Source organism: Coregonus lavaretus (genome assembly GCF_964263955.1).
Source record: "Coregonus lavaretus genome assembly, contig: HAP1_SCAFFOLD_1251, whole genome shotgun sequence".
NCBI classification, from domain to species: Eukaryota; Metazoa; Chordata; class Actinopteri; order Salmoniformes; family Salmonidae; genus Coregonus; species Coregonus lavaretus.
In genome coordinates, this window is record NW_028159744.1 from 26,736 (window position 1) to 35,239 (window position 8,504).

Here is an 8,504-nt window from a genome sequence, read left to right on the forward strand (position 1 = left end):
CTGTATTAAAGAAAGCTGGGATCAGGATGATCTGAAAGGGGTCTACACCTGTCCCCACACTCTAAACAATACTGGGTTGTTTGGTTGACCCAAATGTTGGGTTGCAGGCGTTGGGTCACTTAGTTGGGTTGTTTTCTTTAAAAACTGCTGGGTTATGGATGCTGGGTGTTGGGTTATTGTTGCTTGGTTATTGAGATATGACCCAGCAGGTCAGATCAGAAGACTGTAGTCATAGTTTAGTAGGGGTGTGGCTTTCAGATAGTTATTTTTAGCCACCCATGAGAGTAAATATAATTCCTGTTCATCTGGTCTGTTGCGTAGTTAGCACATGTTAAGGTTGAACATTGACATTTTTGTAGCTTCAATGATGCTTATAGAGTTTCCTAAAAGTCCACGTATGTCTCATTGTTGGGCTATGATACAGTGGTATACCTTATTATAATATGTAATAAATACTCTACATATTATAGAAGAATTTAATAAGGAAACATTGAGTTTACAGTATGTAAATGTGATATGATAAACTGGAATGACATTAACTCTCACCGCGCCACGCCCATAATAAGCCACGCCTCCTTAAAATAACCTACAGTAAGGATGACATTAAAACAGACCCAGTTGCTAAGGCAACCAAGCATGACATTAAAACAGACCCAGTTGCTAGGTCAACCAAGCATGACATTAAAACAGACCCAGTTGCTAGGTCAACCAAGCATGACATTAAAACAGACCCAGTTGCTAGGTCAACCAAGCATGACATTAGAACAGACCCAGTTACTAGGTCAACCAAGCATGACATTAAAACAGACCCAGTTGCTAGGTCAACCAAGCATGACATTGAAACAGACCCAGTTGCTAGGTCAACCGAGCATGACATTAAAACAGACCCAGTTGCTAGGTCAACCTAGCATGACATTAAAACAGACCCAGTTGCTAGGGCAACCAAGCATGACATTGAAACAGACCCAGTTGCTAGGTCAACCGAGCATGACATTAAAACAGACCCAGTTGCTAGGTCAACCTAGCATGACATTAAAACAGACCCAGTTGCTAGGTCAACCAAGCATGACATTAAAACAGACCCAGTTGCTATGTAAACCAAGCATGACATTAAAACAGACCCAGTTGCTAGGTCAACCAAGCATGACATTAAAACAGACCCAGTTGCTAGGTCAACCGAGCATGACATTAAAACAGACCCAGTTGCTAGGTCAACCAAGCATGACATTAAAACAGACCCAGTTGCTAGGTCAACCAAGCATGACATTAAAACAGACCCAGTTGCTAGGTCAACCAAGCATGATATTAAAACAGACCCAGTTGCTAGGTCAACCAAGCATGACATTAAAACAGACCCAGTTGCTAGGTCAACCAAGCATGATATTAAAACAGACCCAGTTGCTAGGTCAACCGAGCATGACATTAAAACAGACCCAGTTGCTAGGTCAACCAAGCATGACATTAAAACAGACCCAGTTGCTAGGTCAACCAAGCATGACATTAAAACAGACCCAGTTGCTAGGTCAACTAAGCATGACATTAAAACAGACCCAGTTGCTAGGTCAACCAAGCATGACATTAAAACAGACCCAGTTATAGATGAGGATATTGTTTTTATGCAGATTTTTGAAAATTCGCATGAAAATCTGTTTCCATTCGACTGGCGACAGATTTTCATGTGAATATTGTAAAATCTTCATAAAAACGTGAATTTTACCAGCAGAGATATTTCCATCAAATTGACTTGTTGAGGATAAATGGCTGTGCATGATGATGTAATGCACATACAAATATATTTTTGGGAAAATACAAAAACCGGTTAAAAACTTTCTGTTAAATGGGTTTCCATCACATTTTCAACTCTACCGATGGTTTTGTCAGATGTTTTGGGGGAATTATATAGCGAACGTGCCCACTCTGGACAGGCTGCCTACATGATGACATTATTATGGACAAAAAGACCCTCGATATTTATTGGAAAGGAGAATCAAGCTCATCACCGTGCACTTTCACCACCCTGTGAAGTTCAGCATAACTTATTTCATCTGTAGCTTAATAAACTGCATGGTTTCCCGAGTCGTAGTGGGAGGACCACACCACATATCATCGTGTGACTCCAAGTTTACTTCAATATGATGGTTATTATATCAATATTTGTGCATAAAGCCGTTTCCACCGCCATTTCTCGCTTAATTAATTCTACAGAGGTATTTGCACCCCACTGCATCCACATGTTTCTTTACAATTTATGATCATTTTACATGACTGAAAATGAAAGAAAACTTTTGATTTGACATATTCATCATTCACCACTGTGGCTTCTGAATAGGTCACTGTACATTTATGGAACCTTTAAAACGTTGTAATGTTTTACCACAACCTTATATTTGGTTACACGTCACTATGGCTTCCATCCCTATATACCTCAGTGCATCCATCCAGGACCAGGGGCGGCCTGTTCAATAGGGCGATATGGGCGACGCACTGCCAAACGGGAAAAGGAAGGGATTTTTTTTCTAATCAATTATATCACGGTAACAGTAGTTATCAGTGTTGTAATCTATACGTCTGATCTGCCACAGTGCCACACTGCCACTAAATGTCGAATCAGGCTAAAGTCGTGCTTCAAATGGCTCCCCCCCCTTTTGGGGCGATTTCAGTCAGGTTGAAAATCGCCCAGAAGTCTGTCATAGACTCCCATGTAAAATCTATTTTTTTCAAATTTCAGAGCCTTCAATACAATCTCAATGGGTGTCTGTGGGCTTGCACTTACGCGCTTTCGTCATACGTTACGTAACCATGAACGTAACTGAGAAAAGAGTGGATTGTTTGAAAGAAGTTCCTTTTTGTCGGCGAACAAATGAAGATAAATTGGCAACGAAACAATTAGGACCTCCCAGACCAAATTTAATAATTCAACAGGTTTCTACTAAAGGCGGAAAGTCCTACACCCGAGGATTTTCCAAAAATTGGTACGAACGAAAAAAGACATTGCCACTCACTCAACTGGATGACGAGGGATACAGGCTAGCTGTCCGCCGCCACAACGATGATGTTAGTGTTGATAATCACAAGTTTACTGGAGAACCAACTGAGACCAAGTAGAGACTTTGGACAGGGTGGATATGGTGTAATAAAGGCAGTTTATTCAGAGGTAAATATATCTGGAATCGCGTTCACGGACCCGTTCGTCAAACTCTTAGGGAGCTATAAATCAAGCCCCATTACTTACCATATCAGATAAGAGAAATTGCTGCAGCTACATATATTTTACATCCTGGCCCTACATAGTTCACTATTTGCATCACTTACCAAAATATTACATGTGGTCATATATGCTTGGAAAGTGGAGATGCCATAGAACGTCAAAAAAGTAAACATTGCTGGAGACACATTGCCGTTTTGGAGAAGACATCGCGTTTGCTAGCGAAGAGATTTGTTGTGGCAAATGAACTTGGGCTGGGAATTGCCAGGAACCTCACGATAAGATATATGCATCAGCATTGCGAGTCTCATGATTCTATACGTATTGCGATTCGATACTGTGATTTTATTGCGCACCATATGTCTGTTGCAGAGGGATCAGAAAGCCATGAGAACGAGTTTTGATCAGTCATGGAAATAAAAGTGCTGAAAACAAATTGGCTCCCAATGTGAAAAGATTGAGAACAAGCTATGAAGGAACAATAATGGTGTTTTGGTGCAGGTACAGCCAACTAGCGCTAAAATATTGCGATATTGTCAATACAGTATATCGTAAAGTATCACTATGTAACTCGATTTCTTTCACCCCAATCCCTCAAATTAACGGTAAATAACTGAATTGTTTGCCCCACATTTAGCTAAGATGATTAGCTAGCCAGCTAAAATGTTTTATTTAGTTAGCAGTCGCATCTACAATAGTTTACTGTCAATAACATGTCTCCAAAAATGACGAGGTGTCTCCAATTGTGTTGACATTTTACAATTGCAATGCGCATCCATGAGTATCCACTTTCTGTAGCTCAGCTGGTAGAGCATGGTGCTTGTAACGCCAAGGTAGTGGGTTCGATCCCCGGGACCACCCATACACAAAAATGTATGCACGCATGACTGTAAGTCGCTTTGGATAAAAGCGTCTGCTAAATGGCATATTATTATTATTATTATTATTATTATCTGAAGAGAGCCCCGAAACATTGTGTGCAGACATTTTATGCAATAAATGAAGTAGGTTGAATCTAGTAGTTCTGATCTTCTGATTGGTCCTGATGAGTTGGGCGAGGTCCCCTCCAGGCTACTGTCACTGTTGCATTGGCTCTGAGTCGGGTTCTCTGTCTTCAAATGTTCAGCCTAAGAGAGGGGATTTTTGTGTGTGTGTGTGTGTGTGTGTGTTTAACAGTGATGATGTGTGTGTGTGTGTGTGTTTAACAGTGATGATGTGTGTGTGTGTGTGTTTGTGTGTGTGTGTGTCCTCAGAGCAAGAACTCGTGAGTTGGAAGAACTGAGAGGCCTATGGCGTGGGTGTTGTCCTTGGCCACCTGCTGACAAGGCTGACAAGATAGGACCCTTTTGTCCATTGTTATTGGATAGGAACAGAACTTATAACCAGCTCCTGACCTAAATAGATCTTAGCACAACATTTTACTCAACATATCATATTCCATATTCACTATAACAAATATATTTACTACGACATTAGCAAGAACCGCCACATCCTCAGCCGGCTAATCCAGTGTGTGAAGTTTTGCGGAGTGTTTGAGTTAGCTTTGCGAGGCAAAGATGAAACTGAGGGCTCCACCAACCCTGGTAAGCCAACACTTTTGAGATCAGTCAATAAATGCTTCTGGTATTGACTTATATGCTGCCCCTGTCTTCATGTTGTTGCTGGACATATCTTTTTTTAAATGTGTGTAGGTCACCTAAATCATCAGAAAAATTGCCCCTCCTGAGAATTTTTTCAGGAGCCGCCACTGTCCAGGACTAACGTCTCCAAACAGATCTAAAAGGCCTCCCCCACCACTCAGACTTTCAAAGAAATGAAAAGTGATCTCTGATACTCTGCTGTGCAGTTTGTTGTATGGACATTGCAGAGGCCCTTTTAAAATATCCACTCTGCTGTCTGGATCTACCAAAGGATCCAGTTACTATTCCCTGTGGACACAGCTGTATGCAACGTCATCTTCTTAGCTTGACTTCCATCCCCCAAAAACCTGTAGATACAGAGTACACAGTCAAGAGGAAGCCACTCCCTGTCCTCTGGTGTAGAGTTCCATGAAACAGAAAGGCATCTTTGACACCCTGTTGCTCAACCTTCAGGTGAAAGCACTAAAATGGCTGACAATCTAGAACTGTTCTGTTGCTCCGTCTGTCTGGATCCACTGAAGGATCCGGTGACTACTGCCTGTGGACACAGCTACTGTATGGGCTGTATTAAAGAAAGCTGGGATCAGGATGATCTGAAAGGTGTCTACACCTGTCCCCACACTCTAAAAAATGCTTGGTTGTTTGGTTGACCCAAATGTTGGGTTGCAGGCGTTGGGTCACTTAGTTGGGTTGTTTTCTTTAAAAACTGCTGGGTTATGGATGCTGGGTGTTGTGTTATTGTTGCTTGGTTATTGAGATATGACCCAGCAGGTCAGATCAGAAGACTGTAGGTATAGTTTAGTAGGGGTGTGGCTTTCAGATAGTTATTTTTAGCCACCCATGAGAGTAAATATAATTCCTGTTCATCTGGTCTGTTGCGTAGTTAGCACATGTTAAGGTTGAACATTGACATTTTTGTAGCTTCAATTAAGCTTATAGAGTTTCCTAAAAGTCCACGTATGTCTCATTGTTGGGCTATAATACAGTGGTATACCTTATTATAATATGTAATAAATACTCTACATATTAAAGAAGAATTTAATAAGGAAAAATTGAGTTTACAGTATGTAAACACCTTAAAATAACCTACAGTAAGGATGACATTAAAACAGACCCAGTTGCTAGGTCAACCAAGCATGACATTAAAACAGACCCAGTTGCTAGGTCAACCAAGCATGACATTAAAACAGACCCAGTTGCTAGGTCAACCGAGCATGACATTAAAACAGACCCAGTTGCTAGGTCAACCAAGCATGACATTAAAACAGACCCAGTTGCTAGGACAACCAAGCATGACATTAAAACAGACCCAGTTGCTAGGACAACCAAGCATGACTTTAAAACAGACCCAGTTGCTAGGTCAACCAAGTATGACATTAAAACAGACCCAGTTGCTAGGTAAACCAAGCATGACATTAAAACAAACCCAGTTGCTAGGTCAACCAAGCATGACATTAAAACAGACCCAGTTGCTAGGACAACCAAGCATGACATTAAAACAGACCCAGTTGCAAGGTCAACCAAGCATGACATTAAAACAGACCCAGTTGCTAGGTCAACCAAGCATGACATTAAAACAGACCCAGTTGCTAGGTCAACCAAGCATGACATTAAAACAGACCCAGTTGCTAGGTCAACCAAGCATGACATTAAAACAGACCCAGTTGCTAGGTCAACCAAGTATGACATTAAAACAGACCCAGTTGCTAGGTCAACCAAGCATGACATTAAAACAGACCCAGTTGCTAGGTCAACCAAGCATGACATTAAAACAGACCCAGTTGCAAGGTCAACCAAGCATGACATTAAAACAGACCCAGTTGCTAGGTCAACCAAGCATGACATTAAAACAGACCCAGTTGCTAGGTCAACCAAGTATGACATTAAAACAGACCCAGTTGCTAGGTCAACCAAGCATGATATTAAAACAGACCCAGTTGCTAGGTCAACCAAGCATGACATTAAAACAGACCCAGTTATTAGGTCAACCAAGCATGACATTAAAACAGACCCAGTTGCTAGGTCAACCAAGCATGACATTAAAACAGACCCAGTTGCTAGGTCAACCAAGCATGACATTAAAACAGACCCAGTTGCTAGGTCAACCGAGCATGACATTAAAACAGACCCAGTTGCTAGGTCAACCAAGCATGACATTAGAACAGACCCAGTTGCTAGGTCAACCAAGCATGACATTAAAACAGACCCAGTTGCTAGGTCAACCAAGCATGAGAGTAAAAAATACCCAACTGATGGTTAAATTAACCCGTGTTCTGTTAATACTAACAACCCAACATATTGGGTTATTCACGCAACCAAACTGTCTGGGTCAAAATAACCCAACATGTTCTTTCCACTACTTAACCTGCGCTGGGGTACTAAATAAACCAGATTGAGTGCAGTGCAGACATACCTTCACCCCAAGACCTATTCTGAACAGGAGTGCTGTGCTCGCCTAAGTGGTGGAGAAACTGAAGAAGACAGGACTCCAAGCTGCTTCTCCTGCTCACTGTCATGCTGGACCTTTAGATGTGGGGTGTGACATCCTCAGTGCAGACATACCTTCACTCCAAGGCCTAATCTGAGGATAAATAACATGTTGGCTGAGATGGTGGAGAAACTGAAGAAGACAGGACTCCAGGCTGCTCCCCCTCCTTCTCTGTGCTATGCTGGACCTGGAGATGTGGCATGTGATGTCTGCACTGGGACCAGAAAGCAGAAAGCCCTCATGTCCTGTCTGGTGTGTCTGGCCTCTTACTGTGAGACTCACCTCCAACCTCACTATGAATCTCCTGCTTTGAAGAAGCACCAGCTGGTCAAAGCCACCGTACAGCTATAGGATCAGCTTTAACATTGCAGATATATTGGGGCTTCTATCTGTGGAATTGTCTGCATCATTTCCAATCCCCCATATATATGTTTTGTAAATATTATTTTAAATATATTTTCCTTCTTTATTATTTTCCCCTAACCCTACCACCCCTCCTAAACTAATGGACAAACAATACTTAGGCTTCCACTTCCAGCTTATAAATGTACATACTACATACATTTCACAGACACTACATTTTACATTAGTTATCTTTTGTTTGTTTTTAGTCCACGCCTTCAGCTACCCGAAGCCCCTCCCATCTATCTCTGAAGACCATCCAGTTTTGATTTCTAGCTGCCATACAGTGCATTCGGAAAGTATTCAGACCCTTTGACTTTTTCAACATTTTATTACGTTACAGCCTTATTCTAAAATTGATTAAATAAAACATTTTCCTCATCACTCTACCCACAATACCACATAATGACAAAGCGAAAACAGGTTTTTATTTGTACACACTTATTGAAAATACAAGACAGAAATACCTTATTTACATAAGTATTCAGACCCTTTGCTATGAGACTCAAAATTGAGCTCAGGTGCATCCTGTTTCCATTGATCATCCTTGAGATGTTTCTATAACTTGATTGGAGTCCACCTGTAGTAAATTCAATTGATTGTACATGATTTGTAAAGGCACACAGCTGTCTATATAAGGTCCCACAGATGACAGTTGATGTCAGAGCAAAAACCAAGCCATGAGGGTGAAGGAATTGTCCGTAGAGCCCTGAGACAGGATTGTGTTGAGGCACAGATCTGGGGAAGGGTCCCAAAACATTTCTGCAAC